Below are 18,785 nucleotides of genomic sequence, written 5' to 3'. Positions count from 1 at the left end.
TGTTCTCCATGTCTGAAGATCACTTGTCTTCAGTTCAGTTTTTTTTTGTTGTTTTTTGGGTTTTTTTTTTGGTCTTTTTAGCTATTTCTTGGGACGTTCCCGCGGCATATGGAGGTTCTCAGGCTAGGGGTCGAATCGGAGCTGTAGCCACCGGCCTACGTCAGAGCCACAGCAACGCGGGATCCGAGCCGCGTCTGCACCCTACACCGCAGCTCAAGGCAGCGCTGGATGGATCGTTAACCCACTGAGCAAGGGCAGGGACCGAACCCGCAACCTCATGGCTCCTAGTCGGTTCGTTAACCACTGCGCCACGACGGGAACTCCTTCAGTTCAGTTTTTTATCATAGAACATTTCAAATATATCCACGATTAAAGGGAATAGTGTGAGGAAACACCATGCCCAACTCTCAGTTCTAACAGTTAGTATTTCTGAGTAAATTCCAGACCTTATATTATTTCCTCTGAAAATATTTCAGGACTGTATATATTTCTAAAAGGTAGAAATACTTCAAAAATATAATCCCATATAATAGTTTCTTAATGCTATGTAATGTAGTATTATTACTAAAATTACTCTGTTTTGTAAATGTGGTTTTATATATTTGGCTTAAATCAGGATCCAAGGAAAATCTGCACTGCATTTGATTGATACGTTTCTTTTAGTCTCTATGTTCCTCTTCCTGTGTGTGTGTCTGCATGTTTATATATATGTGGGTATGTGTATATGTACACCACACGCACACACACACCCACCCACACACCCATCCACCCCCCCACCTCACACAGAGCAATTTATTCATTGAAATTGGACTAGTTTTCCTGTGGTTTTCCTCTGTCTGGGTTTTGCTGAATCCACCCCTGTGGCATCTACTATGTTCTTATAAACTGGTAGTTATAAGATATAGAGTCTTGATTTGATTCTGGTTTGTATTTCTGACAGCAGTATCTCTAGATGGTATTGTATGGTTTAATTAGGAAATGCATAAAGTCTGACTGTTTCTCATTTTGTGATATTAGCAGTCTTGGTTATTATTGACTAGATCCATTGCCATGTGGATATTCAAATTCTTTCATTTATTGGCCAGATCATTTCCAGAAAGATACTTCTATTTTTCTTTTTTTGGTCAACTTGTTTGTTACCCTGCGATACCCTTTCTGTAGGAAGGACAGACCAAATAACGAATTTTGTCTCCTTCCTTACCAGTTTTCAGAATGAGTTTGTTTTCTTGGCTAACATTCTCTTAGTTTGCCCTTTTTCTCTCTTTAAGAAAGTCATTAAGAACTCATAGGCATTAATACCGTTATTGGTTCAATCACTTGCAGTATTATTCTTATTGATGCTCAAATGGCCCACGTTTGTAATAGTGCAGTCTCTCTAAATTGGCTTCTGAGTGCTCTTGATAACAGCAGCCTTGCCTTCTGCCACGGATGTATTCTGTGCTTGTCTTACATATTTGCTGCCCCACATCTGGAATCGGTCATTTCTCTAAATGGTCGTGTCCTGTTCGTGGGAAAGGGTATTCAGAGACCGCCATTTGGGTGCATTGGTTTTATTTTTGCCTAAAAGCAAGTTAAATTTATGAGCATCTTGGTCTAATTTCAGTTTTCAAAGTGTTGCCTAAAAGACGAGTGAATCTATTCTTGATTATTTGAGGAGGAGTCTTTCCAAGGGCAATAACCAGCTGGCTTCCTCATGCCAATTCAAGGGTCCTTTATTTGGATTTGGATGAACTCTTTAGGTGCCTGTAATCCCATGTTTCTGCGGGCTGTATGAGTGTGTGTGTCATGAGAACTTACTTGGCAGGTGCCAGAAGCATGGAGAGCACTGTGCTTGGCCTCAGTAGGATCCTAGGACACAGAGCGGCCACCGTGCTGGTATCTGTAGGGAGTCTCTCCCGAGGAATCCAGGGTGTTTTTCTAATGACTGGCAGCCAGTGTTTTAAGGTTATGTTGTTGTCAAGTTGTTCAAGTAGTGAAGAAGAAGTGGCGTCTCAGTTAGTGAGCTTGGCGTTTGTCTAGTCCCTGGTGAAACTGAGTGGCCAGAAAATTGTGCCCGACCACTGTGCTGTCTTCAGCGGGCACCACGAGGGAATTTGGTCACAGCCAGGGTTGCCAGGGCCTGGAGAGGGCCATCCTAACTGGCTGTGGCCCTGGCTCCCACCAGGTCCTGTGACTTCCCACCTGCTTTTCATCTTCCAAGGCTGGTGTCGCTGGTGGTCTCTGCAGTGTGGTCACGAGCAGGGACACGTGGAAACAGAATATACTGGAACCTTGCAGACATCTTTAGTTTATGGTCTGATATTTTAGAGTTTACCATCTCTTGTGTGTGTTATAATAACATTTCTACTAGTTGAGCATGCCTTTACATGGTAAATAAATCAAAACCTATACGGCTGCAGTCCTTCGTTTTTGTTCTGTGCGTAGCAAGAGCGATTGTTGAAAAACCCACATCTCTTCCTCCCACCCCGGTGCTTCAAAACTTCCTGTGGTTTCGCAATATTTTTTAATACAGTTAATATTGGTAAGTTTGCAAGAACAGTTTTGTGTCTGTCTTTTCTCCCCTGTGACCGGCTCCCTCGCTCCTGTTCCTTGGGTGGGTCTCAGCCCCTCGTGGCTCCAAGCACCCGGTTTTCCTGGGTGTGGTAAAGCTTCTTCTCAGGACCTCTGCCTAACCTTGACTTAGCCCTCAGGACTCTGCTCAAGTGTGATGGGTCTTTCCTGATTCCATCAGGCTGTGTGGTGCTATGGTGCCTTGCACTTTGGGTGACCCCAGGAGACGAAGGGATTTGTCGGGGTTCTCTAGAGCCACTGGTATGCCGGGAATGGTTGAATAGCTGTGTCTCTCTGCAAACCTAAAAAAGGTTTGTAGCCTTTGCCCATCTCCATGGTGGAAATACCCTCACTGTGGCCAGTTTCAGGTTCAGTGTCATGTCACTGAGCACAGCATTGGTAAGAGATGCCCTCTTATATGATGTTCCCACCACGTGTGTGCCACAGATGCATCACGAGCATGTATAATAACAAGAGGAGTTGGAAAGTAATGTGTTTTGAATATTTATTACCTTTGTTTTTAGTATCTATTTAATTCTGAGTTTATATGATTTTTAATAATGGTTCAGTTTAATGACCAACTTTCAACAATTTCTGAAAACTTCACCAAGATGGTTGGAGCCAGCTCACGAAAATCTCTGTGTGAAGTGCAGGCAAGTCACACATTTTGAATGGATTCAAAACAGTGAAATAAGCAGTTCCCTTGTGGTGCACCAGATTCAGGATCTGGTGTGGTCACTGCAGCGGCTTGGGTTGGATCCCTGCCCCAGGAACTACCTCATGCCTTGGGTGCAGCAAGAAAACCCCCCAAACAGTGGATAAGGCAGGAGTGATAGGTATTTACTGCAGACAGTTCCAACTGTGAGGGGCCTGGAGCAATTTTGGGACAGGCCAGTAGAGGAGGAAGAGAGAATGTTCCAGGTAGTTTGGCTCTATGGATCTCATCTATAAATGACCACTGTGTAGACACTGTGTATTGGGAAAAGGAGCGAAGGGAAGGGAATGTTCAGATTTTGACTATGTGAAGGAAAAGTAGGGTCCTTTTTCTGCTTGCTCTTTTCCAATGACTTAGCTGTCACATGAGCACAGTTAATGTTTATTTTTAATATTTCAATTCAGCAAATGTGTTTTGACGCAGAGCTGGCACTCTGAGAGCCAGTTTGTTCTTAATGAATCTTAGGATTAATTTGGAAAGATACTGGATATTATTTCTTCCCAATAGAAATTTCTCTCTTTAGAAATGCAAGCATAGAAAGGTTGGGGTTTGTCAAGTCATTGTTCAGTGCCTCGTAAAGACCCTACACTTGGGTCATGCTGATCTTTACCCATGATTCGCTTTGGAGTTATGACAAGTTCTTGAGATTTGAGGTTTCAAAGGTTTGAACGATTTGGTGTTACTTCTTTCTCCTTCATTAAGGAAGACCTGAGTTTAGTTCCAGGCCTCTTGTGAACTGTGTGCTGTGTAATTGGGATGCTGTTGCTAGGAATAAATAAGTGCCAATTAACTCGCTCCTTCAACATTTACTTTTTGAGCACTATTAAGTTTTAGACATGTTAGAATAAATCAATTGCATATATCTTATTAATTTGGATGCTACTTAAAGCTTACCATTCTTTGCATAACTACATCCCCAACACTGTATAGGCCCAATAATGTTATATATGTGCTCTGATTAACTAGTAGACATGGATTTAGACTGATCTTTAAAATGACCATAAAAATCATAATTAAAAAATAATAATAGAGAGGTTCTCTTTGTGGTTCAGCAGCTAACAAACCCGACTAGGATCCATGAGGATGCAGGTTCGATCCCTGGCCTCACTCAGTGGGTTAAGGATCTGGCACTGCCATGAGCTGTGGTGTAGGTCACAGATGCGGCTCGGATCCCGCATTGCTGTGGCTGTGGTGTAGGCAGGCAGCTGTAGCTCCAATTCAACCCCTAGCCTGGGAGCCTCCATATGCCGCAGGTGTGGCCCTAAAAAGCAAAAAATAAAATAAATAAAACAGAAAATAATAATAGAGAATTGTGAAAAAGGAAAAATGTAAGTTGGAGTTGAAAACCAAGGCAAAGGAAAAGAAATTTATCTGTATGTCACGTATACCCATGTCCTCTATCACGTCATATTTAGGGGTTTGCTTCCTGGCAGCTAATGTGAAAAGAGAAACAAGATCAGTCTTTTCACATTTCTTATCAAACGTTCCGACCAAATACAGGCTTTGTCAGACTCCTTGCAGACATACACAAAACTTCAATCCGTCCACCCATGAGATTCCTTTAGGATTTACTCTTCTCATTTTTCTTTTAAAAGCCATGTTGCTTAAATTTTCTTTCCACTGATCTTACACATACCATGTAGGAAAGAGCTCATTTCTGTGGAAGCATACTGATAATCCAGGGTTCTGAATAGTAAACAAAGAATCTAGAGAGTAAGATAAAAAGCAAAAAGAAAATACAAGTGAATTAAAATTAATTTATAACATTGTGCTTGCCAGCGCATATGCTGCTATTGCATGAAATGGGTATTTCTTTGCTTTTGGGTGATCAACTTTTTCTGTTACAATGTGCATTTCTTGCATTATAGTAGCTTTTATATGAGAACAAGCATGGATGTATAAAAAAGAGGGAAGCAGGCACCCAGACGTGAAGGCTGTTCCTGAGGAGCCCCTGATTCATGACAGCATTAAACGGGCTCCAGCGAAGTTCAAGGGCAGATAATTGGCTCCAGGGAATGAATTATAATATATGAGTCTGGCTTTGTTGGCTGGACAAGTCAGAAGAAAGGACAGGGAACATATTCTTGTTTGGATGCCCCATTTTGCTATTCATTCCCTTAGTTTATCAACCATTGGGAAGTGAATTATCAGCACAACCACTTCGCTGGTATTTGCCTGCTGCTACTAAATTGGTAGTTTTGCCTGAATTACTTGATCAATTCCACCTAAATTCCTAAATTGACAAAGCGTTTGACTGAAAAGACTATTCTGGTGAAAATATAGACTATTTCACAAGCTTGCAGGGACACGTTGTGGGAAAGTATAGATTATGAGCACCCAACCCATTTCTGTTAACTCAAGTCAATGCCCCTGACATAGACATAAGAGCAAATGGCATCATGGTTACAAAAGCTGATGTAAGTTGTAGACATTTTAATAGCCCTGGAGCAGGACATTTCCAATATTATTTTCTAAAGGTTAACTGTCTAAGTTTGGGTCCTATGAAGAAAAAGTTCTCAAATGGCTTAGGGTACAGTCTTTATTTTGTACTCAATGTTGTTAGACCAATCGGTCCTCTTCTACTTTCTTTCTAGAAACCTAAAGCTTGTTAGAACCAGAAAGGATTTCGAAGTTGGATCCCAAGCCCTTCAGCTTAGAAAGGAGGAAACAGAAGCCAGGCGAGAACATGGACCGCCCTGGGGGCTGTTCTAATCTGTGGGCTGAAGCATTTGGTTTTATGTGTGAATTCAGGCCTGGGCATGTGTGAGCATGCCCTTGTGCCAGGGTTGCCCAGACGCACACGGTTATCCTGTGTCTCCCCCGCCCCACCCTGCCCAAAAAAAAAAAAACCCCTGGGGAAACCTCTTCTTTTGTAGGTGGAATCAATGTACGGTCACATTTGTGGAGAAAACTAAGGAGGCATATTAGAAATCTGCTCTAATGTAGATAAATTTTGTAAAATCAAACAAGATTGATTACCATCCCTACTTAATTCAGAGCAAAGGAAGGGAACCTAATTTTTCTATTTTTCCACACCTCGTTTGCCGTAATGAAAATGGCATTCTGCTCTGAATCATTTTCAGGGAAATGATTTTCAATATTGTTGTCTTTATGGCATCTTGACAATTAAAATGTATTTCTCAAGCCCAGTGGAAATGCTGCAGTGCTCTCTGCTTTTCATTTTTTCCACTGGTCCTATTGGTGCTTGTTGCCTAGGAAACTGCTATTGGGTTGAATTCTGTTTGCTTGCTTGTCAGGCTGTCAGAGTTATGGGTAAAGTTCGTGGCTTTAGAGTGGTAAAAGTGCTTCTTAAATATTGGAAATATTTTATCTATATTAAAGTGCTTTATCTCCTCTATTAAAAAGCAGCCAAACCATTGTTGGGTTTTCTTAAAATAATAAATAGAAGATTTCTCCTCCCTTGATTATTATTGGGATTTTCTATGCTGAATACAAATTTGCAGTAGGATTTGAATTGTCACACTGGGTTCCTTCCAAATATAGTACTTTAATAAAAAATTCTTATGTAAATATTTATTTCTTTGGGGAGTCATGGTCATGTATTATGAGTCCCGAAATGTGCAAGTATAAACATTAAAATGTGACATAAAAAAGTCCAATGAGATGTTAGAACCTGTAGGTTCTTTGCTCTATATCTAATAAGTTGAAAAATTATTCTCTCCATAACATTTTAAAATTAATATTAAGAAGAAGCAGGAGGCCTGCCTCAAATCTCATCCTTTCTTAGTGATTAAAAGTTAATAATAGAACCGACAGTGGCAAAATATTTAATTATATTTTTGTGTAGCTCAATTCACTATCTGACAGAATTGTTTAATATATAAGTGAGTTGGGCGATGTGTTTTGTACACCGTGGCAGCCACTAACTCCATGTAGCTGCTGAGTCCTTGACATGAGGCGGGGGTGACGGAGCAACTGAATTTAAGTAGCAGGTGTGGGGAGTGGCTGCTACACCGGGCCACCCAGAGGGGGGTCTTGCTTCTCTAAGGCACCACCTGGGGACTTGTTAGACATGTCGATTCCCAGGCCCCACGCTGGCCCTACTGAATCAGAATCTGTATTTTATTGATTGATTTATCTATTTTTTTAAATTTATTTGGTCACCCCTGTGGCATGTAGAAGTTCCTGGGCCAGGGATGGACCACATCACATCTGAGCCACAGCAGTGAAGACAAGGAGTCCTTAACCTGCTAGGCCACCAGAGAACGTCAAAATCTGTCTTTTAAACAAGCTCACTTAGGATGGATAGGCCTTGCTCTTCAGTCTAGAGCAAGGATTCCCCATTTCAGCTGCAGCCAGAGTTGCCTGGAGAGCTTGTAAAGATAACATCTGGGCCTTATCCTACACCCACTTTTCAGTAGTTTTGGAAGGGGGTCTAGGAACCGGCATTTTATAGACTAGTGCCAGATCATTTTAATAACTAGTGAGATTTGGAGCCGGGGGTGTAACTCAGAGAATGTAGGAACAGGTGCATTGGGATGGACGGGAGGATCTTAGTACCGACCTGGATTTCCGACCTTGATAAAGGGTCAGATATAGGAAGGCTGCCGGTGAGAGAGAGAGGTAGTCCTTATGAGACGCTTAGTCTCTTCTAGGCGATGTTACCCTAAATTGACTATGTATAAATGGACTACATATAAACGGAAATATATAGAGTATATACATCTTGTATATATAAATTGACTATATTTAAACTAAATTGACTGTATATAAACTGAAAAGACGCCTTTGGTGAAAATATAGCCTATTTCATAGGATTCTAGTGACACATTGTGTGAGCGTGTAGATGGAGCCTATTAATCCAAATAAATGTTCCTGTGTCGATACGAAGGACGAAGCATTTAATTACCCACACACGCCCCTCTCTCTCTCTCTCTCTCTCTCTCTCTAAATGAGGCCCCCCTGCCCCAGCATGTCCCTTGCTCTTCCTTCCCACAAACCCCCTAATAAGAAAGTAAATTATGATGAAGTTAAAAGCCTCATTGGTTTGCCAGTCTTAGCTGAAGGGAACTTGTCTCGTTCTTTTTTGCCCTTGCTTTTTGCCCGTGGAGAGGACTGCAAAGATCCAGGCATCAAGTGAGCCATTGGCTCAGGGGCCATGACTTGCCTGCAGGTCTAAGGTTCGGTGTGAGTGGGGACAGCTCCCCTCACACACCACGTTTACTGTTCTCCTGCCTCCACTGAGATGACCAGGGGTGGGCGGGGTTGGTGAGGTCGGAGTCCTGATCGTTCTGTCCTTCCGTCCTGGTCGTTCCCACACTTCCTGGAGGTGAGCATGCTGTCTGTGGCCTGACTGTCAAGCCTGTGATTTGTCCCCCCCACTTGCTGATGGGTTAACTTCAGCCAGGCTCTCTTACCCCTGCACCGCCAGTCCCCTACCCATAGAATGGGAGTAATCATATAACCTGTTGTGTAGCCTTGTTCTGGGGAGATGATCAATTGAGGCAATAAGCTTCTGAGCACACGCATGACCCATAGTAAATGCTCAACGAATGTTCGTGATTACGGGCTTAATTGGCTTGTTATAAATGATCAGGACGAATTTACTTCTACATTACTCTTTCCTTAAGGAGGAGGAGGAATGGATTAGATTAGCAATGAGCCATCTCTGCACTCCGAAGGTAACGCAGACAGACGTGTGGCCATATGTTTCCGAACCATCCAGTCTCATTGCCGCCTTGCAGCAGCCAGGGCCAAATAGCTTTATGAATAGCCAGGATGTACAAGGCTCTGTGGCAAGGGATTAATTCGAAATGGGAACACTCAAGACAGGAAAGTGGATAATGAGCTCTTTGCTTGTGCGGTGCTGCTGTCGGACTCCCCCGGTATAAACTAGCATTTCTCCACTTTGGGCAGCCTCTGGACCCATCCTCTGCTTCCTTTTACTTCACAGCACTGATTCCCTCGTGTCCTCGCCTACCCTTGTTGGTCTGTGGTCCTTCTCGTCCCTGGTGAGGGAAAGGTACGTGGGCCCTCTCTGGCGGTCTGTACCTCACCCGATGTAAAGCCATCGAGGGGTGGCTTATGGCAGCAGTGAGAAGATTGCCTGGCCCCACAGTAGGTGCCCGGTGGATATTTGCATGGAATGAATGACTTTTGATGTATTCTTCTATTGCTTTTCATACCATGGTATGATTCAGGTTCTAAAGTCTCTATCTGAGCAAAGTGAACTGTGGAACTGCTGGAGTGTAACACCTGAGAGCTAAGAAGAGCCCGGCCAAGAAGCTAAGAAGAAGGGCCTGAGGATGGTTAGTGGTCTATAAAGTCTAGGAGAGTAGGGGACCTTCAGAGGTATGTCCTTAAATAATAGAAAATTGGCTCCTGACATTAGTGAGTAGCTGGTCCCCAGTTAGGAGAAAACTATTATGCTTTCGTATAGTATTTTGGAAATACTATATGGAAAAGGTTAAAAGAATAAAGGAATGGGAGAGTAATGCTGATCCAAAGTCCACTTGACAGTTACTGAAGTACTTGAATCCTTAATAAAATCATAGAAGACAAATGTCAAAGGAGAAAGGGCACCGAGCATTCGGGGACTGTCTCCAATGCCATCGATAGTCCACATCCATTTGGAAAGACAAAAGATGTGTCACATGAAGCTGATAATTTCAGAGTTTAATTATATGATTGTCGAACCAAACGGGTACAGTGAAAGTGATAAAAGGGATTTGATACAGACGTACATATAAATCATAGGTGAAGAATTCCTTTGGGTTTACTCACACTCAATATTCTCATAGGAGAACAAACACTGCCTGAGGAACAATAGCGCGAAGTTAATAAAAACTAAGTAAATCCTCGTTGGGATCCCCGGCCAGAGAGTTTATCCCCAGTATGTCCGTTAGCCATTCTTTGTGCTTCTCCCAGCAGCAAAACCTTTTTTGTCTCCTCTGGCCACCCAACATCTGTAACTGTTTCTTCTTTGCTAAAAAGATTGCCCTGGTGATACTCGAGACAATCACTGTGAAAAGGATGCAGATAAATGGAGAGTCATATTCTTTCATCTCTTTGTTACAATAACATTTTAACAGACATTTGCTGGGCTGGGATCTGGGGGGTGGGGTCTCCAAGGTTAATGAGGGAGATGGACAAGAAAGCTCTGGTTCTGATCCGTGAAATTAACATGAGGTGTGACGTCACTCATGCTTTTGGAGCCCCGGCGGCTCCTTAGAGAAGGCGGTACCCTCCAGGCTGACCTCCGAGTGCTCAAGAGAGGGGGGGAATGGTGAGGAGAGGATGAGACCTGGAAGAGTCTGTGGCCTTGTGGTCCCTGCAGAGTGTTCTGAGAGTAGGATGGAGAGGTGCTGCTCGCAGAGCCAGGGTTTCATCTGAGGTCCTGTGACCCCCACTGAAGCCACCATTCTGAGTGATGACCCCTGACATGTGGTTCAGTGAAGGGGCTGCAGCGTTAACAGAGGACATCTCAAGAGGGCCAGGCTGGGGGGAAGGAAGACATCGAGCTGACGGGGGCCCATCAGGGTTTTTTTAGCATGGCTAGGGGAAGTTTTCCTGCAGCATAGCCTGCGATGGGGAGTCTGAACGTGTGGAGGTGGGGGCAGCGGTGAGCGTGTCATGGAAACGAGAAATGCAGAATTTCAAGTCCTCTGCGACCCGAGACCTATAGAATCATCTTAACAAGATCCCCTGGCCTGTGCGAACGCATTAAAAGTCTGAGCATCTCTGACTTATAAGACCCCATGTTGGCTCAGCCAGGGCCCCTCCCTGGCATTAGCTTTCCCCAGGCCCGTCTTTAACCCTCTGCTTTAGCCACACCGGATACCTTGCAGTCCCTTTGATTCTGTACAACTTGACTGTCTGGTTTCTGCCCCTCAGTGTTCTCAGGGTTTGTGTTTTCTTCCTTTCTCTGTGTCCCGCTGGCCAGACACCACCATCGCCACGGCAGAGCGGAGCCCAGGACAGACCAACCCCCATCTTTTGAGCTTTGATGTCTCCTCCTCTCACTTCTTCGCTGGTTCAGCCAGTGTGGTTCAGGGCCACCCTCTGGGGGTGTGACAATGACAGGTGCAGTGTTACTCTCCCCTGTGCGCTCAGGGAAGGTGGATGTTAAAGCTCGGGGTGACAGTGTGGCAAACATACTGGGGGGATCAGGCCATGAAAGGAGCTCCTGCCCCTGCAGAAGCGGTCAGTGGCTTCCTATGAAAGGAGACACCAAGAGTGTGAAGGACCCTGGGGGACATTGAGCTGTCCCTTCCGTCGTGATGTCTTTGAGGATGCTCTTAGCAAGGACCCCCTTCGGTGTTCTGGTGGCCCTTGGTTTTTCTCCTGAAGCACCGTGATCACGCTGCCCCTGGCTGGGTAATTCCCCTGCCTTCTCCCCAGCACTGTGGCCTCGGTGAAGGCAGAGGCCACGTCCATGCCACGCCTGGAGCTCACCAGGGACTGTGCTCAAAAGGGTACATCTCTTTATGATGGAGCTTATGGCTCTGCATTGGTGGCCGAGTGGGCAGGAAGCTGCGTAATAGTGGGTAAAAGGAGAAGCATGGGGTGAAGCAGATTGCTCATCAAGGAAAGAAAATAGCACGAGAGCAGTACCTGGACAGCAACCTGGAGGCACAGGTGGTGCGTCTCTTTGAAAGAGGTATGAGCGATTATTCCTTCAACAGCTGTTTGTGGAGATGGCACAGTTGGATGTCATTCTTCGTGGAGGTTCCCACAAGTGTCACCGAAGCCCAGTGCACACGTCCCCATCTGATGGTGAGCGAGGGCACCCCCTTGGGTGCTCACACTGTCCACAAGGTCCTGTCTCTGGTCTGTTTGGTCCTGAGCCATCGCTGGGCAGGTGGAGCTCCTGAGAGTATTTTTCCCCCTTTGAGGGATCGGAGCGGGATGCCTGTGGAGTGATTTTTCCACAGTCTGTGACTCTCAAAGGACTCCTGGCCTTATATTCATTGTTCTGTGGAATCTCTAGAAGAGATGTAGGTGCTGAGCAAGTGTTTGGTGACTTCACGCCTGCCACCGTGGAACAGAAGGGGCCACCAAATCAGTAAAGGGCGAAGGTTCCCCTTGGAATCACTGCTTTCTTTGCTCTTGGAGCCACCCGGGAACTCCCCATGGGCCCTGGCGGGAGCTCGGGACTCGGACCTCACCGCCCCATCCTTGAGCTCTGTCTTAGCGAAGGATTTGGGGACGAGTTTTCATGTCAGGATTCAGTAGCCAGTCACCGGTCCTTCCCCTAAGAGCCCAGGCCCGCCCTCTGGGAGGCAAACGTGAAAGCCTTTCCACCTCTCAGCCCAAATCCCGTGGACCGGAACCACTCTTTCCTACCCTCTGGGATGATGAATGAAATCTTTAACAGGCGGGCAGTTTATTGTTCCTGGCGGGGGTATTTTAGCCAGCCTAAAGAAGTTTAGTTCCCACTCTGGGGGCCTGTGTGCGCGTGCGTGCAGGGAGGGAACTGGGCAGTTACAGTGATGGAGCGAAGGCTTACGCAGGATCGGTGGAGGCTGCTGGGGGAGGTGCCGACCCGTCATACATGCCGGCCCAGGGTAAGGGTGTCAGCAGAGGTCCGGGTGTCCCCGGCTAGGCAGGGAGGTGCTGCTGGCAGGTGTATATGGAGAGGAAAGAGAAGCCTCGGGCCTCCCGCTGGGCTCCTGCCCTGTCCAGCTTCAGGTGCACCAGAGGCTGTGTCCCTTCAGTGAGACCCCTGGGTACTGCACCCTGGCTGCTTTTCCTGAATCCCGTTGTGTATTTGTAGACAGATTCTTCCTCAGCTTTCCTCGTGTGCTGCTTTCTGCGTCGGCCATCTGCTGCTGGGGCCCTAAGGCTGGACCTGACGGATTTGAGGAGTTGGTGCCCTTTGAGGAGCAGCCGAGGGGCACAGGATCCTGTGCAGTGAGGACGGGGTGGGGAGGCTCGGAGGTGCCCCGCTGGAGCCCGGAGGGTAGGGAGCCCGGGGGAGGATGGTCAGAAGGCGCCCGGCCCATGCGCATCGGTGAGGAGCCTCTTCTGGGGCGGGTGGTAGACAGGGTGCTTCAGCCCGGCCGGCTTCAGACGTCTTGCCTGGGGTTTTCCGTTTCATTCTTTGGAGGTCTTTCATTCGACTTTGAAAGCTGAGGTTACTGTAGAATCACGTGCAGCTGTAAGAAGTAGCACAGAGCGATCCCTTGTATATTTTCCTCACTGGGAAGATTTTGAAAAATGAGTATTCTATCCCAATAACACTGAAACAACCCATGATCTTATTTAATTTCCCCACTTGACTCGTACTCTTGTGAGTATTTGGAGGGTTTCTGATCAGGGTTTCCCAATGAGAATTCTCATGCTGCAAATGTCATAAGCTTCAGAAAAATGCTTGGTTTTTCTTTGTGAACATTCATAGGACTTTAGGACGCTGCAGCTATTTTTTTCCCCTTGACTTTCTTTTCCCTGTGTGTCTTACATTCAATGGGACCCCTGAACACATCCTGTTATCTATAGAAATACATTTTAAACTCAACCTTCCCAAGAAATCACTTGTTATCTCTAAGGATATATAAGCTTATTGTGGATTTGACACATCTTACTCCTTCCCAGACAGCAGCGTAGTTAGATCCAAATTGCCCCGATGGGGGGTCCATTCACAAGCACTCCAGGCACAGCTGGGTCGCAGAGGAGCCCTGTGACCTTTGACCCTCTCCTTATACCCTCTGTCCTGGTCTCAGTGCTTTCATCTGTAAACGTGCTATTTCAGTTTCTCTCTAAGGCACCTTCCAACTATAGTATTCTTTATTTTTAAAAGAATTTTTTTCAATTCAATTTTTTTTTTTTTTTTTAATGGCCACACTTGCTGCATATGGAAGTTCTCAGGCCAGGGATTGAATCTGAGCCACAGTTGCCTATATATTGCCTATATATATGTATATAAAATATATATGGTTAATGACGGGGTGATAAAACTCATTTTATATCCTTCTCTCCTAGTCATTTGCTGTTTTTGTTTTTTGGCTTTTTTTTTTTAAGGGCTGCGCTCATGGCATATGGAAGTTTCCAGGCTAGGGGTACAATCAGAGCTACAGCTGCTGTCCTACGCCACAGCCACAGCCACAGCAACTCGGGATCTGAGCCACGTCTCCAACCTACACCACGGCTCATGGCAATGCCAAATCCCTTAACCCACTGAGCAAGGCCAGGGATCGAACCCACATCCTCATGGATGCTAGTTGATTTGTTTCCACTGTGCCATGATGGGAACTCCTATTCACTGTTTTTTAAAAGCTGATTTCCTGTTTTGCCTTCCCCAGATTTCTTCCAAGAATTTTAGCTCACTAAGTGAAATACTGATACATGCCTTTATAAAAAGGGGCAGCTGATATTGGAAGGTAGACTTTGCAACCCTGATGCCAGGTTTTTCTCCCCGTGGCCTGTGTTTATAGCGTGGTACTTTCTCACCATGAGATGTGTCTTCAGGAAATGTACAATCGCCCCGAAGGCCGAGGAGACAGTCTTCATTTTGAATGAAGAGTAATTATGCTGTTTGCATCCTCAGTTCTAATAGGACATGTGTCACTGTGTATTATGTTTAGGTTTGATTAAATACCTTGACGGCTTGTGCCTGTCTTCCCGGGAAGGGTTTATTCATTGCCTTGAGTGGTTAAATAACTTAGAAATCACTAGAAGAATAAAAGAAGAAAAACCCTGGGAAAGCTGATTAGGATGTGATGTGTAACTGTTGAAAATGTATGTATCTGCTCTTTTAGTATTTGCTCGAATTCATTACTAGTGTTCCATTTTCCACTTATTTAAAAGGCACCTTACCTAGAGAAGCAAATCAATATTTACAGTGCATTAGGGCCACAGAGAATTTGAAATCTTGTGATGAGGGTTTATTGCTGTTTTATCCACTCTTCAAAGGAAGCACACATCAAACAGACTCCGCCACCGTCTGGGACCCAGCGACATCACCCGGGTCCCCGTCTGCTTCATCCAGTCGCTTAATTATTGAAGATCCTCATCTTTGAATTTTCTTGTTAATATTCCAGAGGTTATACTTCGAAAATCTATATATTAAATAAATGAGATGATGAGGAGAGAAAGTTTTATTATCGTGTTTCTAAATGCATTGGTTTTCCTAAAATGGAGTGTGAGGAATCGTAGTAATAATGACCACATTACCTTAAGTGAGAAACTCCTATTATTTCTAATTGCTCTGGAGCACACAAATTACATCGGATGACTAGGCTGTGAGCCCCAGAAATGGAGCATACGATAGGCAAGAAGGCTGTATTTGTCTTTCATTTCTCTTAGGCGAGATTGTATTCTCTGCATAGTGTCAGGCTTTATCAGGACTCTGAGAGGTGGCTGTTGTGTTTCACGACTCATTTTTTTTTGTGGATGTGGCCAGGTTTGTAGTAGCAATCTCGTTCCTTAAAATCTTGGTCATTTTGTCCAAAGACTTCTTGCCAGTTGTGGCTACTTGTGCACTGTTACCCACAACCCTTGTGTGTTTTCATTCATGTCATACTTTTTTTTTTTTTTTTTTTTTTTGCCACCCAGCAGCATATGGAGTTCCCAGGTCAGGGATCAGATCCGAGCTACAGTTGCAGCCTGTGCCGCAGGTGTAGCAATGCCGGATTCTTAACCCACTGTACCGGACCGGGGGTCGAACCTGTGTCCTGGCGCTGCAGGAATGCTGCGGATCTCATTGCGCCACAGGCAGCAGGAACTCCTGTTACTTGTAATACTTTAACCTATTGTTACACTGTTACCTGTAACACTTCAACCTATTTAGAGGCAGTGGCTGCCCATACTACTTTGAAATGCTTTTGTAATTTTTCTAATACATCTTCTGAAACTGTTTTAATTGTTAGGGTGAGATTTGGGGAATGACGACCGGTGTAGGGGTGTGTGATCCTATGCGGAATCACAGGTCTTTTGGCATTAAAAAGATCTTCAGACCCCCGTTCGTACAGCCCCTGGTTTTATGGATGAGAAAACCGAGGTCTGGTTAGGTGAACCACAAGCCAGCTTTATACCTCCAAGCCAGTGGTTCTTAATGTGTGGTCGTTGGCATCACTAAGGCCATTTCAGGAAGGCTGGTGGGCAAACTCTTCATGGTGTTACAGAAACATACTTGTGTTGTTCATCTGCACCAGTGGTGCCCAGGCTCTGATGGGTAAGATGTGTGCCCCTTGGCACAAAGTAAGTGGGTGGTACCAAATGTATTCAGGGTTTTGGTTTTTGTGTGTGTGTGTGTGTTTCTCATTTTTAAGCATTTGTGAAACTGGGACTTCTGTTGTTTGAGTCTATGTGTGTAACTCATGTAATAGTTCCTTCACTCCCCCAAACCTAATGATGCTATTAGCTAAAACCGGTGTATGATTTCTCAGTGGATGTAACTGTACTTTGTGGAAAACAACACAAGTCTTCCCTTTCACAAAATCGGGACTCACATTTATATCTGCAAGTAGCTGGAAGTGGAATTTATTTTCCAGAGAATGTTTGAATGATAGAATGCATTTCATGATTTGGGTGGTGGTTGAGCAGTGACCCCAGAACCTCAATTTGTGGCCAGGGAGTTGTCTCCGTGCTCCTCCCATCATCTCTCTGAGCCTCTGCTTGCTCATCTGGGGAGTGAGTCCCATTTCCCCCCCTGGGACTGACATTGGAAACAGAAAGAAAAAAAAAAAAGAAAAGAAAAGAAATTCCAGTCTCTTCAGGTGAAGTCATGGGTTTCTAAATGTTGTGTGTGTGTGTGTGAGAGAGAGAGAGAGAGAGAGAGAGAGAGAGAGAGTCTAAATCGCAGGCGGCATGAGCATGGACATCTGTGGTGTGTGATGGGGGCTTCGTATCTGGACCCGGTTTTGTGGACTAAGGCCCACTGTGCACTCTAATGGCTCTGTTCTTACAGTTGGTCAGTTACAAGGACACCTTGACTTCACGATCACCGTGACGTCACTTGGCTTCCTTTGCTGAGAACATATTGTTTACTTTTCAAAAACCAAGTTCTGTTCTTTTCTCATTTGCCTGGTACCCCAATCTAGGGCACCTTCCTGAATTTGACCAGGACCACGCCACACCTGTAACCATGAAGCCTGAACCTGCAGGATGGTCCAAAGGAAAGATCCAGACTGTCCTTATTTCAATTTCTCTTATTGCTCTCACTAAAATGAAATGAAGAGAAGTTCCCTTCTGGTGCAGTGGGTTGAGGATCCCGTGTTGTCCCTGCTGTGGATTGGGTGGCTGCTTTGGTGTAGGTTCTGTCCCTGGCCCGGGAACATCCTCGTATCACAGGCATGACTTAAAATAATAATAATAATAAATAAAATGAAAAGAAGACATGGAGTGTGTGAGGAGCCCAGAAGAAGGGCTTCCTGGCTGCATCTCCTGGGGCATCCTTCACAGTGTAGTTTATGCAGGTGCTGCCTGGGGGCTGTGCAGTTCCGCGATTACCAGCCCCCGGTCTCACGCCCTCTTTCTTTCCCTGCATCGGTCCTTCGGAGAGTCACAGACACAGAGAGGTGAACTGCTAATTTTTTGTGTCTGTTTCAGACTAGCAGGTTAACACAGTGATCGCGTCCCATCAGAAGACACGATCCCCGGGATCGATCTAATCTGAAGCCTGGCTGCAGTGTGTTTCTCTTGGGGAAATTTTTGAAAACAAGCTGAGCAAGCTGCTTTATTGTGTCCAAGCGAATCCTCTGAAATGTATGGGCCCTGAATTTATTTGGGGGTTGAAATGTACTTTCATGTGGAAATTTTATTGTCGTGGGGACTGCTTTTAGTCATTACCACTGGACCGTTTTTAAAGGCCCTTTGAACTAATAGTGCTCTTTTTGGACTTACACACACACACACACAGAGAAATTGAGGTTTACAGAATTCCTTAACAACCTAGTAATCAGTGACCCTGTAATTGGAGAGAAACAGAACCCATATCTAAGGAGCAGTACTGAAATTTGCTAGAAGTGTTTTTTCTCCCTCCTCCTCATTTTGTGGCCTTTTTGATTTTTGAACCTGGGACCAATTCTTTTTTTTTTTTTTTTTTTAATAATAAGAGTCCTGTATTATTAACAAACTAAGATCCTTAGATGACTATTTATGTGAACTTGTATTGCATAAGTCTTTGCTGTGTTTTTATTTTTTGGTGGCTTTTTATAGCTATTAAACTTGCATCCTCGTCTTTGAGAACAGATTACTCTAAGCATAATTTAACCTCAAGTTTTTGTCTTAGGTTTATGATGCTTTCCATTAAGCTGGTGAGTGGGGCTTTTGGTTCTCTCTGTCCATGTTACAGACTCTCTGGTTTTGTAGTTCTGGTTTGTTTCTGCTGTAAGAGCGACTATATCTGTTAGAAAGTTCTCAGGGCTGCTGTACCCAGGTTGGCCTGGGTCTGTTATTGCTTTTGTGAGGTTAATGGCAGGCAGAGTCGTCTTTGGTGTGAGTACAGCTGCTAAGATGCTGTCTTTTACACGTATGTGTCTCTAACGAGTACATGGCAGAAACCACCTGCGAAGCCGCATGCTGCTTTTGAGACTTCCCTTAACTGAAGAGTAAGACACAT

General features: G+C 44.9%; 1 protein-coding gene across 1 annotated transcript in view; it reads left to right on the top strand.

Moving 5' to 3' along the window:
* PARD3 (par-3 family cell polarity regulator) overlaps positions 1-18,785 on the top strand; it is a 632,416-nt gene that overhangs the window by 263,428 nt on the left and 350,203 nt on the right.

Source organism: Sus scrofa, chromosome 10 (assembly GCF_000003025.6).
Source record: "Sus scrofa isolate TJ Tabasco breed Duroc chromosome 10, Sscrofa11.1, whole genome shotgun sequence".
NCBI classification, from domain to species: domain Eukaryota; kingdom Metazoa; phylum Chordata; class Mammalia; order Artiodactyla; family Suidae; genus Sus; species Sus scrofa.
The sequence above is the reverse complement of the archived record's forward strand: the minus strand, read 5'-3'. Positions and strand labels throughout refer to the sequence as shown.